At 36.6% G+C, this 25145-nt stretch overlaps 1 long non-coding RNA gene across 2 annotated transcripts; it reads right to left on the minus strand.

The window, feature by feature from the left end:
• Positions 1-14353: 14353 nt before the first annotated feature.
• On the minus strand, positions 14354-23827 carry LOC131159771 (uncharacterized). Of its 2 annotated transcripts, none has more exons than XR_009137865.1 (6): positions 23009-23827; positions 16999-17065; positions 16677-16752; positions 16372-16474; positions 16210-16273; positions 14354-14782 (listed from the first exon to the last, which is right to left on the minus strand). It is a non-coding gene; the product is annotated as an uncharacterized LOC131159771 (long non-coding RNA). The 2 variants fall into 2 exon arrangements; XR_009137864.1 differs by lacking the exon at positions 14354-14782 and adding an exon at positions 15047-15269.
• Between the last annotated feature and the right edge of the window lie 1318 nt (positions 23828-25145).

Genomic DNA, 25145 nt, shown 5'->3' on the forward strand with positions numbered 1-25145 from the left:
TCAAATATATACATATCTCCAAAAACATAACCTACACTTCTAGTATTCACAACACCAGTATGTTTCACAATCATTTATAAAATCTAGAAGACTTAAAACATAAAACATAAAATATTTACATTCCCAAAAATATCATTAAAATATTTATACCCTTTTTCTTATATCTCCCAAAAATACTATAAAACCTCGAGCTCTCTAAGCTCGATCTCGAGGAGGTCCTGAAAAAGATGAATTCATATTCGGGTAAGACACATCTCAATAAGAGAAGAAACAATATATTAAAACAGCGTGTGGCTAACATGAGTTTATATAACGACATAATATTTAACATTTGAAAATCATTAATATAATTTCTAAAATCATTCTCTAAACCTAATCAATCACATGTAAAAGATTTAACCCATGAGATTATCCAAGGATATGGGTGATTACCCGCCCATACAAGTAGCACCCCTCTGCTCTGATACTTAGTCAACCCTAGGATCGTTGCTGAAGCATACCAGGACACTCACCTTACTCAATAAGCACTCAAGTATTAGATTGATCTCGTACTCACATAGTTCAAACAAAGGTTTACCAGTGAAGACCCCAAGGATAGGAAAATCTACCCGCCCATACAAGTAGGTTCCTTCTGCCCTAGTACGTTATGCAGCTACTGCCACATCTAAAGTTACTAGTGCACTCACCTTTCTCAATAAGCCCTCAAGAGAAGAGTATGCCCCCCTCCCCTAATCGTAAATGTTCTACGAGCATAGATACTTCTAATATCATAATACATTATTCTTTTTGTCATTATTCAACCATTCACCTATGTTCATGTTCATAACTTTAACATTTCATTTCGTTTCACTTTAAGTGACTCTTTCCCATTTTACATTGTTCACATTTCACACTCCATTTTCGTTTCATTCATTTCCATTTTCATTTCATTTCATTATATACCCAGTATCTTTCAGCTGTTTTACCCAGCATCTTTCAACTGTTTTACCCAACATCTTTCAGTTGTTTTACCTAACATCTTTCAGCTATTTTACCCAGCATTTTTCAATTGTTTTACTCAACATTTTTCAGCTGTTATACATTTACATGGTTGCATTAATATACACAAGCAGCATAATTCATATCATATTTCATTCTTAATATTTTACTTATTTAGTCTGCAACTTATACATTTAACATATATTTGCACAAAACTTACATTTACTCATGCCACACAATTTAGTAATAAAATTCATACATTGCCTGTAAAATAAGCCAACCAACATTTTACGTTTATATACTGGAAATACCTTTCATTTCTTACATAATTATCTCGAAAATATTTTTCACTTTCATCAGTTCATTTTCGCATATATGTATCTAATAAACAGCCCTAAACTAGGAAAAATATAATTTAAATGGTTGGCATTTTAAACCCATACTGAAACTTATACACGTATATATAACACAATTCATTTTCCATTAAATTCATAAAATTTTGGTTTAATATATATTTTTCCTCTTACCTGGTTTCTTGAACTATACTAATAGGGACCCCTAAAAATACTTGTGGCGATCACCCGAGCCTTAAATCAAAAATTCTAATTCCATTAAATTAATCCTAAATAAAATATTATTTTAATATTTCCTAAGCCCATAAATTTTAAATAAATTATTATACCTTCAAATATAACTAATTTACCTAATTTTTCAATTCCCACTCTCACTTTGGAGTGGGGCCTAGAAAACCCCAATTGGAAATTTACTTGGGCCAAAATGTCGATTAGGACCACGTGGTGTTGCCCGATCGTTGATTTAGCGGTAGATTTAAAGAGAAATTAAGGATTTAGAGGAAATATACCTTTCCCCAGGAGTGGTGCCTACGCCACTCCCTCAATAAATTTGCTCTAATAGAAATGTCAGTGGCGGAGTTAGGAATCCAATGGTACCTTCCATTTCTAGATCGGCCGAATATTCATAGAAAAATTGAGAAGAGAGAGAGAGAGATGGAGACGGAGGAGTGACGCGGAGGTGTGAGAGAGTTACAGAGAGAGAGATTGAGAAGCGCTGAAGAAGAAGAAGATGGAATTGGATTTCAAATTGAAATCCAATCCATCCTATTACATTTAATATATATTATTTTATTATTAAATCTTATATATATATATATATAGAAGATGGAATTGGATTTCAAATTGAAATCCAATCCATCCTATTACATTTAATATATATTATTTTATTATTAAATCTTATATATATATATATATATATATATATATATTTTAACTTATTTAAATATATTATAATAAACTTATATATATATATATATATATATATCTTTATTCCAATTTTTTTTACTATTCCTTTTTATTTATTTATTTATTTAATAAGGTTTAATTAATTAATTAATTAATAATTACTCTTAACTTCTTTTTTTTTCATACTATTTCTTTTTACTTGTTTATTTAAACAAGTTTCCCCATAAAAGAGGCAAATGTTAATTTATCACTCGTTAAACTCTTTGAGCCTAAGTCCTAAACCATTTTTTTCTAAAGTTATTTTCTAAAAGTCTAATCGGGGTCAGGATTTCAAGCGTCTGATAAATCTTATGAGGCAATATTTAGCTACCAAAAGGATGGCATACCATTTTTTCTGCTATCAAGAAAGAAAAATTAAGCAAAGAAGAACCCCTTTGTTATCCCTTTTGAGCTTGAAACATTCAATTCTTGATTTAGCCGTCAAAGGATCATACCTCACACTAAGGCAGTTAAAAAAAAAAAAAAATCAGTCCCAAATGGAGTTCAAATGAAAATAAAGTTAAGATTCCTTCATAAAAGGAAAAGCAAAAGTTGCAGTAAAAAGAAGGGAGAAGAAAGAAAGAAATAAGAGGCGTACTTCATATGTGATCTTTGACCAATGATTACCCTTGATAAAATTGACGATTTTGAGCCTTATTTAACACTTTTCTTCGTTACCCTATACCCCCCAACCTACATTATGGTCCAAATGAAAGTCCTAAACAGATTGGTATATATTGTTGTCTTTAAGGATTTGTTAGACTCGCTTTCGAGTCTGAACTACGTAATGACCTGTCTTGAAAAGGTACGTAGGCGGCTAGTTCAAATAACAAGTTCAGTCAATACTTTGAAAATACCGTGCCACAAATTGGGACAGAAAATATTTTTATGGGATGGGGTTTTTTAGCCTTAGTTTCCCTTTTCTTCTAGAAATATGTATCCCTAATCCTACGTTTCATCCCAAGTCTTAAAGACCATCTTGAGATCAAAACATGGGTTAGACTTGACTAAACTAATGGCGACAGTCAAACAAGAGAATTCTAGTGGTTTCATGGCGGAATAGGACAAAAGAGGAGCAGTGTTCCTCGATAAAACTGGGGCAATCAATAAAAGGAGAAAATCAACCATTTAGTTTGATAAGTTAACATCATCATCATATGACTCTCGAATACTAGTAATAAAATTTTTCCTTTGAAATAACATGTGAACATGATAAAACATCTATTTTGTGCATATGACCTTTTGATTTAGCAAATTGATGCATGATCATCCATCCTTTTAAAAATAAAAAAAAAAAAAAAAAACCCCTTCATCCTTCTCCAAAAGACGAATGGATAGTCAAAGCGGTATCCCGCAAGGCTCAGTTAGAATCGCCGATATACTTTCTTGTAAAAAAGGGTCCTCATTGAGAAATTGCAAGATGGATAGGATCAATAGCAAATTAAAGAATTTAACTGGGGTAGACTTCATGTTTCAAGGGAACCAATTCAGGGACATTCATATCGGATTGGATTTCGAAAACATGGCCAAGATCAGAGATTGGGTTACTGATTACAGGCGTATTGGAAAAAGAAAGTTCATGCATCATCATGCATTTCATGCATTGCATAGAAAATAAAATAAAAATGCATACACATCACATCATGCAATATGCATACGTATCCTCTCATACTTACTTACAAGTAGTGACATGCATATACCACATAGCATCATTCATTCATACTTGTCTTGCTGTATAGATTTTTGTACACCTCTTTTCATCATTGTCTAAACAATCCATGTTTCACAAATGTTTGAATACCGGGGCAGTTGGCCCAGGTCTAAGTCAATCCATCTACTCTAAAACTAGGGCAACTGACCTTGGTACAAATTGATTCATCCACTTTAAAACTGGGGCACTTGACCTATGTGCGAATTGATCTATCTTCTTTGAAACTAGGGCAACTGACCCTGGTACAAATCGACCCATCGACTCTGAGACTAGGGCAACTAGCCCAAGTCATAGTCAAATCAACTGCCTTAAAACTAGGGCAATTGACCCAAGTCCGAATTGATTCATCTACTCTAAAACTGGGGTAGCTGACCCAGGTACGAATTGACTCCTCTACTTTGAAACTGGGGCACCGAACCTGGTTCAAATTTTAGTGTTCAATTTGAAATTGGGGTACCAGCCTTTAGTCCTTCATTGTAACACTTTGAAACTGGGGCAATGGTCCTTAAAACCAAGCAATTCTTTCCCAAAATTGTTTCTTCTACCCTAGAAACTGGGGCACAGGTTTTCAAATCCCAAAATATGTCTCCAATATTCAAATGATACTTTCTAAGTTATTCCAAGTCATCTTAACTATCTCATTTATTTGGGTAGTCATCCTCATGTACTTTGGCACTTGGATTCTCAAACCCGAAGCAAGTCATCCCCTTGTACTTTGGCACTCGGGTCTTCAAACCCAGTGCAAGTCATCCTCATGAACTTTAGCACTCGGGTTCTCAAACCCAGCGCAAGTCATCCTCGTACTGTGGCACTCGGAGTTCTCAAACCTGATGCAAGTCCTTCTCATGTACTTTGGCACTCGGGTTCTCAAACCTAGTGAAAGTCATCCTTGTACTTTGGCACTTGGGTTCTCGAACCTAGTGCAAGTCATCCTTGCACTTTGACACTCAGGTTTTCAAACTTGGTGCAAGTCATTCTTATGTACTTTGGCACTCGGGTTCTCAAACCTGGTGCAAGTCATCCTTATACTTTGTCACTCAAATTCTCAAACCCAGTGCAAGTCATCCCTTGTATTTTGGCACTCGAGTTTTCAAACCTGGTGCAAGTCATCCTTGTACTTTGGCACTCAGGTTCTCAAACCCGGTGCAAGTCATTCTCATGTACTTTAGCACTCAGGTTCTTAAACCCGATGCATGTCATTCTCATGTTCTTTTGCACTCGCGTTCTCAAACCTAATGCAAGTCATCCTTGTACTTTGTCACTTGGGTTCTCAAACCCGGTACAAGTCATTCTCATGTACTTTAGCACTTGGGTTCTCAAACCTAGTGCAAGTCATTCTTATGTACTTTGGCACTCAGGTTCTCAAACCTGGTGCAAGTCATCCTTGTACTTTGTCCTTCAGGTTCTAAAACCCAATGCAAGTCATTCTTATGTACTTTGGCACTCAAGTTCTCAACCCCGGCACAAGTCCTTCTCATATACTTTGGTACTCAGGTTCTCAAACCTAGTGCAAGTCATCCTTGTACTTTGTCACTCAGGTTCTCAAATTCGGTACAAGTCATTCTCATGTACTTTGGCACTCGGGTTTTCAAACCAAGTGCAAGTCATTCTCATATGCTTTGACACTCGGGTTCTCAAACCCAGCATAAGTCATCCTCATATACTTTGGCACTCAGGTTCTCAAGCCCAATGCAAGTCATCTTCTTAAGTTCCTATTGACCCTTTTTTAGTCCCATTCAAAAATATCAGTTGGATTATCTCATTCATTCAAGTAGTCATCTTCTAGAGAACTCAGGCTGCCCTAGTTACCCCTTTCTCTATCCCTATTGGCGAAAGCAAACAATACAAGCAACAAAACACATAAAGAGAGGCAGCTGTAGGCACCCCAATTTTAACCAAGCCATTTTGGGACAACCCGGCGCAAATAAAAAAGCTGACTTTGTATCCCAGGAATGGGAGCGTCCTTTTTAAAATATCCAATCGAGTTCTAAGCCTTCAAAATTGAGTCCTTTTTCAAAAATGAGTTCTGATTATTGAGTTTCTAGTTATTTTCAAAATTAAGTCCCAATATTTTATTTGAGTCCCAGTTATTTCTAACAAAGTTTCATTGTTTTAATTGAGTCCCAATGTTTTTGAATCAAGTCCCAGTGTTTTAATTGAGTCTTGGTATTTTTAAATTGAGTCTCAGTGTTTTAATTGAGCCTTGATATTTTTTAACATCAAGTCCGAGTGTTTTAATTGAGTCCTAGGATTTTTAAAATCGAGTCCTAGTGTTTTAATTGAGTTATGGTATTTTTAAATCGAGTCATAGTGTTTTAATTGAGTCCTATCATCTTAAATAGAGTCCCTATATTTTTATTTTTTTTTAGATCATGTCTATTATTTTTTCAAAATTTTCAAGTGAGTCCCAAAATTTTTTTACAAAAATTGAGTCTTTATTTGTTAGGCTTTGCAAAAGAAAAAAGGAAAAGGTAGACTTTTGCATGGGCCATCCAAAGGCCCATGCGCGTGTGTGTGTGCGCACCCTCTCCAAACCCTATCCCTCTTTTTCCCGCCGTTCAGTCTCTCTCCGTCCCCTCATTCTCATGGCAGCAAGGACACACATGGCCGCAGGATGGAAACGGCAGTAACCCCCCTCTCTAGCTCCATTCTCTTTCTCTCTCACACAACCCATCTTTCTTCGATCTCTGCTCCCCTTCCTTGCCTCTCGACAGCCATGCTTCCCCTTTGCTCGCTTCACTCTCCCTCTCGTTCTCCCAGTCTCTCCATCTCTCCGCACCACCATCTTGTCCTTTCCATCCCACAGCAGAACAGCCACGCCCAGCAGCAGCAGCAGCTCTGGAGACCCAGCTCCAGCATCACTCCCCACAGTAATGCTCCATGGTCACTCACTCACTATCGCTCACGCCCCACACCTTCGGCATCTCACCCACGGCCTGACCCGAGCACCAATCGAAAGCTGCACAGTCGAACGGCCTCATGGTTGTCTGAGCCGGCAACCTTCAACTAACCCATCTCCTTCACGGCGTCTCCGCCACCACCGGCCACCGGAAAACCATCGAACATCTCCTCCAGCGGCTTCCCCCTCCAGCTCCAGCAGCAACCCTCTCACTGGTGAATCTCCTGGGCTCGCATGCACTCGCACACACATGCACACAGCAAACACACACCCACTCACGCATCACATGCACACACAGCTCCCCACAGTAAGCTCCTATGCACACACAACTCACACACGCTCACTGTGCATACCTCACACGTGCATGTATATATATATATTGGTTTTGTTTGGGTTTTAATATCTAAAGTTTAAGTTTTTATTGTATATGTGATTGATATTTGTTATTGTATATTTTTGTTGTGTTTATTTTTCTTTACTTATATTTTTGTTGTTATTAAATAATTAATATTGTTGCTATGAGACTTTATTCTTATCATATTTGTCTTTAATATTCGTGTTGGAAGTTTAATATTGCTGTTGCTTTAACATTGAAAGTTTAAATTATTGTTGTAGGGTTTTATGGTTTAATACCCACGTTTCTATTTTTTTGTTGTATCCATTGTATAAATGAAATAGTTAATGTTGGAATTGGTGTATTCCCAAGAGAGGGGTGAATTGGGTATTTAAAATTTTCTCCTAAGTCAATTCAAATTCCACAAATAATATTACACAAGTCTAAGCTATATAATCATAAACCCAATCAAATATTCAAATAATCAAACACATGTACTGCATATAATAAACCAAACATAAAACATACATGTGCTAAAATTGAAAGTACAGAAAAATAAAAGCTGCACTATATATGTTATTGGGGGTTCGATCAATATTGCATGCGTCCCCGCCTCAAGCTGACAAGTAAGAGGATTCCACTATGACTCACTTAACGGGTGGAGAGACACCTAATACAACATCTTACCAGGATGGTGCACCTAATTCTTTTAATCGGGTCTGAACCAATCCGGGACTATTCACAGAATTAGTCTCACTCTTCCGACCACACGTCGGGAATGCAACAGAAAATCAAATATTTGGTACAACAATGAATGCTTCTACAATAAGCAGATGTGTACAACAATAAGCACAATGTCCTCACGTATGATATGAATACAAGCTCAGTGAAGACAATATATCTACTCTCAAGATGATGCAAATAATTCAATCAAAGTGTGAGAGTGTGTTAGTAAAGTTTCTTTGAAACAATATATATGAATATATCAACCACAAATAATGTTTCAAATATTTAAAGTGTATAATCAAATTAATATCTCAAAAATTAATTTCTAAAGTTCAAGCACAAGAGATATTTGCAAAACAAGCTTGTCAAAAATATATTTTCTTCAATATACAAGACAAGCTTAAGACTCTTGCATAGGCCTGGCAAAACGGGCGGGCGGGTCAGGTTTGGGCGAGTTGTCAACGGGCCGAGTCATAAACGGGTTAACATTAAATGGGTCACACACATCTCAACCTTAACCCGCCCGTTTAATAAACGGGCGGGTCACGGGTGAACCATTTAATAAATAATTATATATTTTAATTTTTAAAATTTATTTTTTATTTTTAAAAATACTTATTTTATTTATTGAATCTTAAAAAAAAAAAGATGAAATGGGAAAAGAAAGATCTAGATCGGGGTCTGATTGACTGAGAGAACCGAGAGAGGGAGAGTGACTGTTGATGCTGTCACGCCGAACTGAGAGCAAGAGGGAGAGTCGAGATCGTGAGAAGGAGGGGGACGGGTTGTATAGGCACTCAGGCAGACAGCGTGCGGCGTGGGTGACGGCGTGCGGCATAGGTGACAGTGACGACGTGCAGTGTGGGCAACGGCAACGGCGTGTGGCGTAGGTGACGACAATGGCGTGTAGTGTGGGTGACGACGATGGCTGGGCTGCTAGAAGCCTAGAATCGAGAGGAGAGGACCGAGATGAGAGGTTGAGAGAGTGAGAGAGGCTGAGAGAGTGAGAGCCAAGAGGCTGAGAGCCAGAGGAGAGCGAAGCTGAAGCACCGAAAGGCAAAGGCCGAGAAGAACCAGAGGAGAGTGAAGCGCAGAAGGCCGAAGGCTCCGGGATTTTTGGTTAGGGTTGGAGTCGGTGGACAGTGAGTGATATATATGACATAAAGGAACCAAATTAACAGGTCACCCGGCGGGTGACCCGCCCAAACCCGGTTGAACCCGGTTATAAACGGGTCAACCCGTGACCCGCCCAATTATTAAACGGGTCGACTTCTTTAAACCCAAACCCGTTTTAAATAAGTGGGTCCAGGTGACCTGACGGGTTATGACCCGTTTTTCCAGGCCTACTCTTGCAATAAAAGTGCAAAGACTCACAAGCAAATAAAAGTTTCCCCACAAAATAAATTTATAGATTAAATCAATGGGAAAAACGTTTGGGCTTAAGTCTCACTAAAATCAACAATATGAGAGTATAAGCTTGTAGTGGTAGTGTAGGTAATCTCACAATACTCTCACCAAAAATGTTTTTGCAAGGGAGTGAGCAAAGGTGAAGTATGTAGGCTTGTATGTGAAAGAGAAGCTCTAGAAATTTTAGAGGAAAAAATTTTAATCAAAGCTCTAATCTTGTTGCTAATCTTTCTAAATGGAGACATATATATAGCCTCTAACAAAAAAATGGCTGTTGGGACATAAAGGGTAATATTAAAATTGTTTAATAAATTTTTAATCCAATTTACCCTTAATTTACCTTAGTTACCGTGGTTAAAAAATATGACAACATAAGAGTTTTAGTCGACGGTATTCATGGTTTGGTCGACCCAATTGTCAAGTTCGGTCAACCGGAAAGATTTTGAACTACGAATATGATCGACCGTATTCAAGGTGATTTTGAAAACATTCGAGGTTTGGTCGATCGGTGAACTATTCGGTCTGCTGAACAGTTGGGTGTCAGAATCGTGTTAATTCGGTCGATCGGGGAAGATACGTTCAAAAACTAAACAATCAACTGAGCGAAGTCAACAAGTTAACTTCTGGTTAGTTCGGTCGATCGAGGCATTAATACTGCTAAGGGTTCGATTGACTGAAGCTTTGACTTTGGTCAATTTCTCAATTCGGTCAACCAAGGTCAAATGACCTTGCATGGTCGGTCGACCGAGGCAAGTGAAATTCCTGTTTTGCCCTTGATTTTGAGCTTAACAAAATTTCCCCATAAATGTATGAGAATGATTTTTAAGTGAGGGATTTTTCCACGAAAGATTTTGTGTCCTAAGGTCAGCTATGGCCCTTGTCTGGTTCCCTATGGTCGAAGCTTTTGAATTTAACCAAAAAATCTGGCGTCAGTCAACCGAATTTTTGGAAACTTCATTTTTGTCCTAATCTTTAACCCTAACCAATAAGTTATTTAAGAAAAGAGTTTCTGTGAAAAGTGTTAGTCCCTAGGGTCAATCTATGGTTGTTTGAGCTTATCATCCACATCATGCATGTCATGCATTATATTATAGACCAAATCAAAATATAAATGCATTTACAATTTAAACAGTCTTCTTCTTCTTCTTCTTTTTCTTTTTCTTTTTCTTCTTCTTCTTTACTCGTTCATGGAATGCGCCAGATACATATGATCTTGATTTTTTTTCGGGCTTCCAACTCCCTTGATCTTATGTGTGTTAAAATTTAGACTTGTTCACATACTTAAACACATATAAAAAACTGGTGTTTTGTCAGCATCAAAATAGATATTGGACTCAAAAAGTCAACAAACTCCCCATTTTTGATAATGACAAACACCAAAGAGCAAAATGGGTTATGCCTGAAAAAGACTCCCCCTAAGAATATGCATAACTTGAAAATAAACAATATAGACCAACCATATTCAAAAAAGAAGACATCTCAAATAATATGCATTTAGTTTTGTCAATAAAGCACATACATGTGGCATGCAATATATAGCTAAGAATTTTTTTCATTTTGCTCTCCCTCTCCCCCTTTTGGCATCAACAAAAGGGTTTAGCTAAGGAAAAATAGTGGATCATTAAAAAAATCTTAGGTTAAAATGACATTCCTCGTTTTTGATATAAGATTTTGAAAATATAACTCTCCCTTTTGATTTAAAATTTTGGCATAGCAATTTAGCACACAAGCAAGAAACAAAATATATCGCATGTAAAATCATTTCTTGCCAATAAAATTATATATATATATATATATATATATATGTATGTATGTATGTATACAAATATATGTCCCCCTTCTCATGTCCTCAAGAAAACTTGGGGGGGGGGGGGGGCAGATGCTTGCAAAAAAACTATTTTAATTCAATGCTTGAGCAAGAAATGTGTTTCTAATTTTACATTTAAGAGCAATCCATAATATAACCAAAAAGAGCAACCACATTGATCCACAAGATATATTAGAAGATTAAAACATGATCATATAGCAAATACAAAGATCATGTGGCAAAGCAATATATTTTTGTTCAAGATGTTCAACAAAATCATCATGATTAAGCACATGCCATAGTGAATTCACAACAGATCTAAGCAAAAGGTCTTGAAGAGCATATCAATATAAGAGTTTAGTTTTAGTTGCCCCCCCTTTCAATTTGAATCCATGCTTAGATATAGGGAACTGCTTATACTTGATAAATATTAATTCAATTAAGTATGCCAAGTAGTATAAGCCTTTTTCCAAAAGCACAACTATACTGAGTATGGATTGATGCTGTCTTTATTATTTGCCCAGTATAGTCTCCTTATTGACCATAGATGCATCAGAAAATGTATATTAAGGCATGTAATAGAGTTCATGACCCAAGAACATTCCATATCAAATCATAAAGCTTTAAGAGCAGGATATAATGTTCAGGGATTTCAGAAGAGCCTCAATATTCAAAAGACGAAGTGATGCATATGAGTCCTTTATGATATTTCTATAAGGATAGAGCTTAGCTCCCCTAATTAGTTCGATGATTATGTGAGGATAAAATTTAATTATTCAATTGATTTTCACTCATCCGTTCAAAAATATTTTAACTTTCATTTTATCATAATCATCTTTGTACATGGTTTTATTTGGGAAAATTTTAATGAAATTTTGGTAGCATATCGTCTGTAAATTAAACATTTTCCCATAAAACATGTACCTGAAAAATGGTTGTTTTCAACAAAATAATTCATATAAAGTATGCAACAACCTATAATCTACTACCAATATGCAATTCACATCCACTGCATCCGCCATGTAGGAGGCATTTTAAACTAAGCATTCAATCAGGTGGCAATCAATAGTTAAAAAAAAAAAAAGAGAAAAAGCTATCCATCAAAGATATTTAACCAATCAGTATGTTATGGATAGTAATTTGCAATGCGTTTATCATAGGGGCATATGGATATAAATATCATGAGAGCATTCAAAGTATATAGCCATGAAATGGAAATGTTCCCCCTGAGTTATGCACTTATTCATTTTATGCCTTATTTTTCAAGTTCTTTAGCCAAGCCTTCTAAGATTTTCAATGGTTTAGACTTGACATTGAATGCATAGGCTTATCAGACCAAAAAGTCATGATGAAGATTTCTTTAAGTGTAATAAGCCTCTACTTCAACCTCTTTTCTTATGAATCTCAATTCGTGAGAGGCTCAAGTTCAAATGACTTTCAATTGGTTGTGCGTAAGTTTCTTTTGAAATTTGAACCTTTAAATGAATTGAAACCTACAGTAATCTTCTTAGTCATTCAAAAAGCTTTAATTGATTCGAAGTTGATTTGAGAGCTTGTGAAGGAATATGCATAAATACTCTTGCAAAAATGATTCAAAAGAGTATTTTGGATTGATTATGAGAGGACAATAAAAATTTGCATGCTAGAGAAAATGTCCAAACCTTTAAGACAAAGAGCATAGAGGAGTATATGAATTTTGATTATCGCTCTTTGGTGATTGGAAAGTATCTTTTAAGTATGATCACAATTTTGAGTAAGGATACATACCAAGGGAAGAATGGATCTTTACCTGATATGATCGTAGTTTGGTAAAGATTTCCTATGGATGAGATAAACCAAAATTAGAGGGTTTACAATTTAAACTCAAAGGGAAAATTTTACGATATCTAAATGAAGACTTGATTCCTTTAGTGGATGCCTCTAATTTTATTTTTTTATTTTTTGTAAAAGAGAGCGGCACCTCCATTTATTTATTAATATACCCTCACTTTTGGCGGAGGAATACTGTGGTTACAAGTTAAAACAAACCAACCAAACTAGGACAAATAAACCTAAACATAAACTAACAAAGGAGAAATGGAAAACAATATAATTTACGAAGAAAATTAGCTGCACTATTGCCTTCCCTATATTGATGCATCACAATGACATTCACTCCTTCTAACTCTGGCACGAGTTCCTCTCAAAATTCCCAAAGATACCACAAAGTACATCTACCTTTCCGAAGCCAATCAACAACAATTCGCGAGTTACTTTCAATAATCACATTAACATAATGCAAAAGTTTGTACAAACAAATTCCTTCCCTGATAGCTTTTAATTCCGCACTATTATTCGTACCATTGCCAAAATAACTTGAAAAAACCGATTTTACCATGCCATGGCAATCCCGAATAATTCCTCCACCTCCTGAAGTACCCAGATTGCCCCTGCAACTCCCATCACAATTAAGTTTTATCCACCCTACTGGAGGTTTAACCCACAAAATAATTTTTCCAGGCCTGTCGCAAACTCCCTGATGCTTAATTTGAAACTCATTCAAAATCCTAATATTCGATTTCTTCAATTTTTGAAAAGAATTGGTGCTCTCAACAATAAAACTAACCCAAAATAGAATACTTCTCCACATCTGATCTGCACTTTGATAAACTCTTTCCATTCTTGCTTTACATCTTCGATTCCAGAGGCACCACGTAATCAAATATGGAATCATCCTGATTAAAATACCTTTAATAGACGATTTTTGAGCATAGTGGAACCAATTTGCCATTTTGTTTTTCCAGGGAAGAGATCATTGGAATGAAATCCCCAATACCAAACTAGCCCGACACAAAACCTCTGAAGCCACCTCACCTAAAGAAAGGATATAATCAATATTTTCCTGACTTCTCTGAACGCAACAATCACAAGTCGAGGCCATCGATATTCCTTTGGCCTAAATTCTATCATCTACAGCCAAGCATCTAAATCAGGCTCTCCATAAACACATTGAAATTATTCTGGGCAATAAAGAATGCCAAAACCAGTCATTCTACAAAAAATTATCACATTTACTCCTCACTGCCTCCCAAGCCGTTTTTGTAGAAAAATTACAGTCCGGAGCAGGCTTCCAAACAAAAATATCTTTCCCACTTTTACCCGCCAGCACTTGGTGCAAAATTTCCCTTATTTTATCAGCACCAACCAACTCCCATACTAAATCAAAGTTCTAATTATTATTTAGTCAGCAATCCTTAATACACAATTTCTTATTCAAAATATCCTCAGTGCTCACAGATAACGAGCTTGATGACAGCCACTTGTTGAACCAAAGAGAAGAGTTCCCAACACTGACCAAAATTTTAACATTATCCATATTTCTGGAATGGTGGCCATAATTGATTTCCAAAATCGAGTCATTTGTTCTCCCCTTCCTTATTAATAAATGATCATTTCTACAATATTTAGTCCTGAAAAAACCTGCCCACAGATTTTTAAAAGTGAGCAATCTGAAGGCAAATTTCATGAGAAGAGATTTCTAAACTTCCTTAAGATCTCTCAGGCCCAAACCCCCTTCCGAGGTAGGTTTTCAAATTCTCCCCCTAGAGCGCCAATGAATCTTTCCTTTATCTTTCACCTTTCCCTACAAAAAATTAGAAAGAAGAGAGTTAATGCGAGAATATGTGACCTGTGAAACCTTAATAACAGACATCAAATGAATAGGCATGCTAGACAACACATGTCTTAATAAAATCAATCTTCTACCTTGCAAGAGCAACTTAGATTTTCACTGTAACGACCTGCTTAATAAATTGATTTTTTTTTATACTATGATAATCTACATGCTCTGATACCATACTGGGATAAACCCAACCATGAACCTAAGCAGCGAGAAACATAAATCACATAGACATAACAATATGAAAATATATACACAATACAAAAACCAATACCACACAATATCAGAGCACTACATGGTTCCCAAAATATACACATATCACTGTTTACCCAAAATACCCTCAACCATGCTGGGATATACAAAAATACTCCTAAAATATATTCACTCTTTGACAAGGCACCACTGAAGCCCCTTAATCTGCGAGTCTGATCTGCTCGCCTACCTGGATCACCTGAAAAATGACTCAATACTGAGATGAGCCAACGCTCAGTAAGACGAAATATACTATTACTAGTGTGTGGCAAATGAGCTACTATATCATGAAAATATGTTTTCAAATAAACATGTATAACTGAGTATTTAAATAAAGTACAAGTGATAAAATACACCCCCCTTTCCATGCTGCTTAACATAACAGTATCGTAGGTTACTAATCAAAATACTTCTATTATACATAGGTATATTCCCTATTTTTGTAAATCTGTACATACGTAATAGTAACTGAAAATGTTCTCTGTGGCTATCTGAGTGTCATGACTTACCCCCTCATGACAGGGTTGTGCAGCTCGTAGGCGGGATTTATCCTGACTGACCAACCAGGAATAAATCACTATACTCCATCGGTCGATCTGCCCACCTCAACCCATATCTAGATGGGGAGCCTATCCTCTTCAAGGGCCTAGGTGATCGACCTTACCACGTATTATCTAAATAGGTGATTACACCCATAAAATAACATAATATCTGTTGCAACGGTACCGTGCTCTGTAGCTGCAAGTCCAACAGGGTCTAATACTATATAATATATTTCTATATACAACTATCTAAATTACCATAATTCTGAAATAATTATAATAACCATGATGCTGAATAACTGTACTGTAATTCATACGTCGTAATACTGAGAACTGTATAATCATAACGCTAAAACTGCATAATCATAATACTGAAACTGCATAATCATAATACTGATATTCGTGTAATCATGGTACTGAGATTTGTAAAATCATGGTAGTGAAATATCGTAAAATCAGAATACTAAAGTATCGTAAGATATATATATTCGAACTATATTCATTTCAAAAGCCACATGATACTGTAATACATAATTTTCACTATTTAATAAACTGTATAATATTTTAAAAATACCTAACATAACATATTTCCCTTACCTGACTACTGGAAAGCCCCTATGGAGTATTAGCCTAACTCCCGCAGGGCCTCCTACACAACACCCTGAAACCAACATATGCCAGAACATAATATCAGTATTTCTCCACCTACATCATTTTCTATAACTATCATAAGGCTAAAAAGGGACTAAAATGCCTTACCCTGAATTTGGGATGAAATCCAATTTCGTTTTCCCCACGATCAGCTCCGGCAGACTTGTAGAGAACTTCGCCGGGAGCGTCGTGGTAGTCTCAAATCTTCGATCTGGCGATTAACGAGGCCAGAAACGAAGAGAGAAGGGAGAAAGAGACGTAGGAGAGAGGGAGAAGCGTTAAAAGTGAATAAAAATAGGATTTTTAGCTATGTATAAGGCCAGATTCGTCGATGAGACACGTCATGTCACGACCTGCTCATTTTCCACATTTTTTTTTTATAATAATATCATCATAAAATCAATACCACATACCTCTCTTTTCAGCTCAGCATGTCACAATCTACCTGAACTCGTGGGTACCAGGGTATATCAAACATACAGCACAAGCCTACGCAGCAGAAAATGATCTAGTGGGTACCAGGGTATATCAAACATATAGCAGAAGCCTACGCAGTAGAAAATGTACAATCATATTCATACCATCATATCATACATCATAATGTACCAGAGTTACTACAATCACTGTACTTCCATATATATATATATATATATATATATATATATATATGTACATCCCAAAAATGAAATCTAGGGACAATCCCCACAAAACCATACTATCCCTACCAAAACTTACCCTTCAAAAAGGGCAAATAAACCACACTATGTTAGTGGGGCTTTTCCCGCTCTCCTATCTGGGACTCCTGAAAAGTTTAAAAAATTTAGGGGTGAGATACCTCTCAGTAAGGGAAATAAACTAATACCAGTATGTGGCAACATGAGTATTCTGTATTCTACATATACCATACATAACATATTCAATACTATTTATCAAATCTGGGAAAACATATGTATATCAAAACATGGCAGAACATACTGCATTTTCATAAACATTTCTCATCTCATATAATAATAATAATAATAATAACATAAAAACCATCCTGGTAGGTTAGCTGACTGTTGTCATGGATTACCCCCACATGACTGGGTTGTGCGGCCTGAAGGTGGGACCTGACAATGGTTGACCGACCACTGCCAAGTCAATAGTCTAGTCTATAGGTCCGATGGGTCTACCCAGACTGGTCCGTACACCAGGGGCGATAACAGAACACTTCTTGAAAATAACCACATCGACCATCCAATCTCATACCACTCCATACAACGACGTTAACACAGATATCATGATCACGAAGACCATGGACACATAGCAACGGTACCGTGCAAGTGCTAGCCTAAACCAAGCCAACCAAGTTCTGATATCATATACATATACTAAAATCGTGATACATAGACATCTCATATCATTCATTTTCACATCAATCATATCATTTGCATATATATATATATATATATATATATCATGAAAATCATCGGCCCGTACGCTGGTATTACACATTTTATTAGAGCCCAGCCCGTACACCGACAAATCATAGTCATATAGCACGGCCCGTACACCGGAAAAATATAGCACAACCCATACGCTAGCAAATCACATCACATAACACGACCCATACGTCGGCAACCATAGCACAACATGTACACTGGAAAATCATATAAAAATCTCGGCCCATACGTCAGTTTTCCATCATAAAAATCCATATCATCCACATTCCCAGAAAACAGTATTTCCCAACATTTTACTCATGCCACACAACAGATTTTCCACATACTTAACATACGATCATTTTCACAGTATTTTACAAATATAAAACATATATATAAACTTATACATTTTCCATAAATCAAATGATATATATATATATATATATATATATATATATATAGATAAGCATTTTCTCAAAAATAGAAACTAGTTTAGTTTATCCCCTAACCTGATTCCTGAATAGCCCCTAAGAAACTCTTCCCTGCACCCGCAGGGTTTTTGACTCAATACCCTGAAAATGAAATTCAACATAACTAAAGTTTAATATTTTCGTACGTACAACATTTTCTATAACTATCACTAAGTCAAATTAGGCTTAAAAGCCTTACCTCAACTCAGGGATGATTCCCAACGTTCCCAATCAACATCCCTAGAAACGTAAACTTCCAATATTAAACTTTAATATTTTAGCGCGTACAACACTTCTCTCAACTGTCACAAATCCAAAAATTGAGTATAAAATCTTACCTTAGATTTGGGATGGTTTCCTCCTTACTTTCAACGATGATCTGCTTCAGCAGATTCAGAGAGAACTCTACTAGGAGCGTCGTGGTGACTTTGGATCGTCGATCCAGCGTAAAAATAGCCCAAAAATGAAGAGAGAGAGAGAGAGAGAGAGAGAGAGAGAGAGAGAGAGAGAGAGAGAGAGAGAGAATGTGTTAGCTTCTTAAAGAAGCTTTAATTTTGGATTTTCGTATATATAAAACAGGGAATTTCGTTGACGAGTCTTTCACAAATTTCATCAATGAGACCCTATATTCGTCGACGAAATTCAGGCTGCCTTAGAACCCGTCTTGGTATTTTCTCATCAACGAAACCCTGTGTTCGTCGACGAATTTTCTTAAACCTTCGTCGACGAAGTCGACGACCTCCTTCTATTTTCGGTTTCCATTTCCTTTTCTTTATTATTTAAATTTCATTTTAAATTCAGGTCGTTACACATCACCTCGTCGACGAGTCCTTCATTAAATTCGTCGACGAAGCCCTGTTTTCATCGACAAAATTCAAAGCAGCCAAAAACCTCGCTCGGTATTTTCTCGTTGATGAATCCCTATATTCGTTGATGAATTTTCTTCTACACTCATCGACAAACCCCTGTATTCGTCGACGAGTCTAACAATTTCTTAAAATTAAAATTATCCCCAAAATGCAATGTCATTGACGAACGCGAACAACGACTTCCTTCTGTTTCTGTATCTATTTTCTTCCCTCTTATTATTATTAAAATGCTATTATTCTTTAGGTCACTACATCCACCCTACAATTTTCTTTCTAATCTTCTCCACAAGAGGCTCTAATGTCCTGGAAGACAATTTTCCAAACACCAAAGGCGCACCCAAATATGTAACTGGGAATTTACCTTCCATGAAACTCATGATTCTCAATAAACCACGCTTTCGAGCGGGAGTGATGTATTTTGAAAGGAATAACGCTGACTTAGTCTTACTGATTTTTTGACCCGACCACTTCTCATACCTTTCCAAAGCGTAAACTAAATTTCTAATAGACCTCTTCCCACCATTCGCAAAAATAAGAATATCATCTGCATATAGCAAATGTGAAACCAATGGGGTCCCAATCAGATGAATAAATTTACCAATCCAACCAGTCTTATAGTTTTTCCTAAGCAACCTTATCAAAACCTCCTCCATTATGATGAATAAATAAGGAGAGAGTTGATCCCCTTGCCGCAAGCCTCTCGTAGATTGAAAAAACCCTTTAAAGATTCTGTTCATCAAAACAAAAAACCATGGGGACTCCACACAATTTTTTATGAGCTTGCAAAACCTCTCAGAGAATTCAAAAGCCTTAAGAACCTCTAGAAGAAAATTTCAATTCACTTTGTCATAAGCCTTAGCCATATCAAGTTTTATCATCACATTGCCGCCAGCTATTTTTTTGTGCAAAAACTGAACCATTTCTTGAGCTAGTGTAATATTTGCCCAGGAATAAAAGCGTCTTGTTCATGCTAGACCAACTTATCAACAACCTCGGTTAGTCTAAAAACAATAATCTTGAAAAGAATTTTATAAGCCACAAAGCATAAACTAATAGGTCGAAATTTATCAAAGCTGGAAGGATTATCTACCTTCAGAATTAAAACAATAAATGAAGAGAAAAAAAAAATTGGAAAGAGTAGTGCCCTGAAAAAAATCCATTGCCGTATCCAATAGATATTTTTTTGCAATGTTCTAGCAAGATTTATAAAATTCAGAGTCAAATCCATCCGGTCTCGGACTGCTTTCTTTGGGAATGGAGAACACTGTTCTTTTAACTTCTTCTTCTGTCGGTTCAACACAGAGGAAATTATTATCAACATCTGAAATTTGCCTTTGAATTAACTCGGAGAGATCGCATGGTTCAACTGCTGAAGACTCTGAAAGAAAATTCTAGAAAAAAATAGTTGCCTCATTATGATTACTTCTGCACCCTCCAATATCCTCCCATCGTTCAGAATCATACAGTTTATACGACTCTTATTCCACTTTTGATTGATAACTGAATGAAAGAATTTAGAGTTTTGATCCCCCTCAGTCAACCATTTTTTTTTTTCGTAATTTGTCCTAGGCTAGATGCTTCCCTCTTCTCCCACACTTGAATCTCCAACTTAGCAGTCAAGTAATCAGCTTCAACGTCTTCAGAAAAAACTTGCTTGTAGTTGATTTTCTAGATATTCCATCCTTTCCTCAAGAGCTTTTAAATTTTCTTCTACTCTCCTAAAGACATTTTTATTCCATGTTCGTAATGCAACTTTAGTTCTCTTAAGGCGAATAGAAAGTTTCAGAAGACCTGAGGCCGAGTCATTCCTGATATAGGTATCTTTAACGTACGACAAAAACATATCATGTGAGCTCCACATATTCAAGAACCGAAATGGGGTAGGCCCATACCGGGAGAAAGACGTATTTGTATACACCACCATAGGGTTATGATTTGATGATTTCTGACTCAGATATTTGAATTGAGCTGAACCATATAAGTTGGAAAAACCATTATTAATAAGAACACGATCAAGTTTAGCTCAACTACGAGCCACCCCTTCATGGCCATTGCACCACAACATTCGTGAGCTTGTGTTTGATAAATCAAGGAGACCACAATGATATAAGCAGTAATTAAACTCCATCATAGGTGACAGTGGTCTTGGGTTTCCACCAATTCTTTCTATATCCATTCGAATCACATTAAAATCACCCATGACCAACCAAGGAAAATCTGATCGGCACTCCTCCAGTTGCTGCCATAACTCTCTTCTTTCAACATAAGAACATTTGGCATAGACAAAACTCACCAAAATTCTTTGTCCATCCTCAAAAAACCACCTAAAAATCTTTTGAGTCGTGATTGAAATAACCTTAAAGGCATTTATATCCTTCCAAAATAGCCACAATTTACCGCCCTGATTTTCATTAGATATAAAGTGATGGTAATTCAAAAAATTACCCAGCATTACCATCCATTCCTTAGCCGCGAACGATTCTAAAATAACAGACAATCCAACATTAAACTTTTTAATTAGCTTCTTTAACCTGCCTTTAGACCTGGTCAACCCTCTAATATTCCATAAAAGAATTGTATCCGTCATAAATTTAATTTATGCGGTCGGATGAGAACCCTCTGAGATTTCCTCACCAAATTTTTTACGAAAATCCATCCCTGCCCTGTATCAGACTCATACATTTTTTATTTGCCCTTTAAAATAGATATTTCACCTTCCTCCCTCTTAGAAGAATAACCCTGAGCCAATTCCTCATGTTGCAAACCTTGGTCCCCACCTTCAATCAGTTTAGAACTATCCACGTGATCCACTTCCTTTTGAGATAGAGGTTCATCATTTGAAACTCGAGAATCATCACATCCGACTTCTTCACACTCCCCTTCATTCCTCTCTATTGAATCTTCATTCCCATTATTTTCTACTCCTCTCTGCGGTATATCAGAGTTTTACCTTGCATGATCCCTTTTTTCTTGAACCATAGGAATTTTCGCTATTTTAAGGCCCTTATCATTAATTTGTTTCGTCATATGTATATTACTGGGTCCTGCTTCTTGCACCACCTTCTTTACCCCTTTATCCACATTGATTTCGATTTCTATTACACTGTCATTAGTCTTTGGTTTCTATATCTTTTTTTCTTTATATGTTTCATTCTCCCTTCGCTTCTCTCCCACCCTGTAAACAATCAAGGTATGTCCTTACCTGCAACATTTAGAGCAGAAAAAACTCATCTTTTCATATATGACCTCTTGCCAAATATATTGTTTCGGAGATAAAATAAGAGGAAATCCCTTTACCGGCTCCATTGTAAGGTCAACTTCTACACAAATACGTGCCCCCAATGCTCTCATACGGTTGATTGTTGCTTTATCAGTTCCAAGATAACGACCAAAACGAGTCGCTATTATTTTGAGAAAATCTATTCGGTAAAGATGCATTAGTAACCCCGGTAAGAAAATCCATTGAGGAGCCAATGGAGATTCTTTTTTGGTATTAAAATCCTTCATCCACTTGAATAGCCAAAAAGAATTGTCTTCCATGATTCTACCTTCCCTTGCCCAACCATGCAAAAAGTCACATTCGTTTTTCATGTGAATTAACACGTGATAATCATCCATAACACTGATCATTGGAATTTTCGTCAAACCCCACATTTTCACAATCGATAACCGAATTTTATCAATAGATGGCCAATTCCTCAAAAATTTCATTACTAATGCAAAACGAAATTATTCTTCAGTTTTAACCATCTCTGCTTCTAAGAAAATAAATCTAAATTTCATATTTATATTAACGGGCAATCTCATAGGAATTTTAAACGCAGACATCTCCATTTTTTTACTCACAACTTGCGCATACGACTGCCCCCCAGAACTAGCCTGGACGGCATTCCCCGCTGATGGTGTGGCCATCGACGGGGGACAACGCTGTATTGTAATATATTGAGATTAAATCTAAATTTTTCTAAATGGAAAAGAGACTGACCTGCATTGTTTGGCGACTCCTTGAACAACGATGGCGTGCAGTTTTCGTGATCCGTCCTCAACGGCGACGACTCGCCATTTTGTCACAAATTGTTGTTCTGTGCTACCCCTTGTCGGTTCCAAGTTCCTGCAAATCTTGAAAGATCTAATCAAAGAAGCAAGCTCCTCCAATGGCGGAAAACCGATGATCCTCCTCTTCCACAGCTTGGGAGGCCTTTTCGCCCTCCACCTCCTCAATCGTAACCCCCTTCCTGGCACCGAAAAAATTCGTCAAACACTTTGTTGTGCTCTTGCTGCCGTGGGTCAGCACCATCACCGAAATGCTCACCTTCGCTTCTGGAAACTCCCTCGGCGTTCCTGTGGTGAATCTGTTTCTGGTCAGAGAAGAATAGAGGAGCTCCGAGAGTAATATCTGGCTCTTGCCTTCTTCGGCCTTGTTCAGACCCGAGAAAACGCTCCTACGAATCTCGAATTTTTGCCTTTGGTGGAGCGATTGGGGGAGCCGAGCGTGCCTGTGACCTGCGTGATGGGCTCAAGACGCCGGCGACTCTGTTCTACGTGACGGGAGGGTTCAACGATCGGCCGGAGGTTGTGTATGGGGACAGACCCGAGGATGGATGAATGAGAAACCCTAACAGTTGTGTGAGTGTGCGAATTGAAGAGAAACAAGGATCTTCCTCCTCCTCTACTTGTCGTCGCCCCGGCGAAGCAGGGGAAAACCTGGGATCTGTGAGGTCCAACAGTGCAAGGCAACGACTGGCGCTAGGTTTTCTGAAAGACCTCCCCACCCCCCGCCTTGCTAGAATTTTTTGATGCCTATAATTTGGTTGAGAAAGGATGACTTTTTATTTTCACTAGATAGATGTGGAATTTATTATCATTAGTGTTCTAAACCTAGAATGATGACAAAAATTGATTAAGGTCTTAATATTCAAAAAGAGCTTAGGGTTAAATAATATATATTGAGATGGATCCCTAAAACTCAAATATGTGCAATAGATAAGATATGCTTGACTTAATATTTTTATACTCAAACATGGATTAAGCGTTTAGAAATAAATAGCAGGCAAGAATGTCTCTGTCCATTTTAAAGTGAATTTAGTCTATCAGTCAATGATATCATATTTTACCCAATCATTTTGATATTTCTGCATTTAGTGATAAGATTGGATATATTGCTTGGATTTTCATATTGGCTCAATTTTCTTCTAAGAATCTTAGTGTGATAACAGCCAACGCATATATTAAGATTTTTCATTTTAAGCACATACCACTTCACAAGCTTGTTGTAATCACTACCCTCTATACCTAAACCTAAGATCTAAGGAAATATTAAATAATTATGTTATACCTATTTATGCCAAAAAATTGTATTTCTTGAATATAGTTGTTGATTGTATGCTTCTACTTGAGACTAGAGGAGACTCATGTACTCCCGTAATTGTTGATAGTGAAATTGTTTAAGTGGACTATGGTCCCTTGGTTTTTCCTTCTCACATCGAGAAGGTTTTACACGTAAAAATCGCGTGTCTTGTACTTGTGGTGTTTGGATATATATATTTTCCGCGTATATATTACTCTATTTTATAGTTTCCTACAGATTCACACGAAAAGAGAGTTTGAGTATTGTTATTTCTCCCAACATGCACAACATAGCCACTCTCCATTCTCCTCTACACTTAATTATTATTATTATTATTATTATTATTATTATTATTATTATTTATTATCTCACTTAAACTGAGATTTACCGAGTTTAATATGCAGCTTACAAACAACTATAGCCTATCAAAGCCAACTGTATTGAAGTGGTAGAAAATTTGATTTTAGGATAAGAAGGTGATGTGTGTCAACCTCTCACTTCAGCTGCTACGATTTACTATTTCCATTCTCCTTATAGGTGAAGTCCTTGCTAATTCAGTGTGCTCATTTCTCATTACATTATATTTCTGCATCAAACCTAAACAACTTTACAACTACGAATTTTTCGCTTTGCAAATTAAGAAAAACGAATTTAGAACAAATATCCAATGTTTCATTAAGTGTGTACTCTTTATAATAAAAAATGAATATTGTTACTGTGGTTTGATATCTTTAAAAAAACTTGTTGAGTATAGGACTTGAAGAGGCATTCTAAT

The sequence above is a fragment of the Malania oleifera genome, chromosome 7 (genome assembly GCF_029873635.1).
Source record: "Malania oleifera isolate guangnan ecotype guangnan chromosome 7, ASM2987363v1, whole genome shotgun sequence".
Classification (NCBI taxonomy): domain Eukaryota; kingdom Viridiplantae; phylum Streptophyta; class Magnoliopsida; order Santalales; family Ximeniaceae; genus Malania; species Malania oleifera.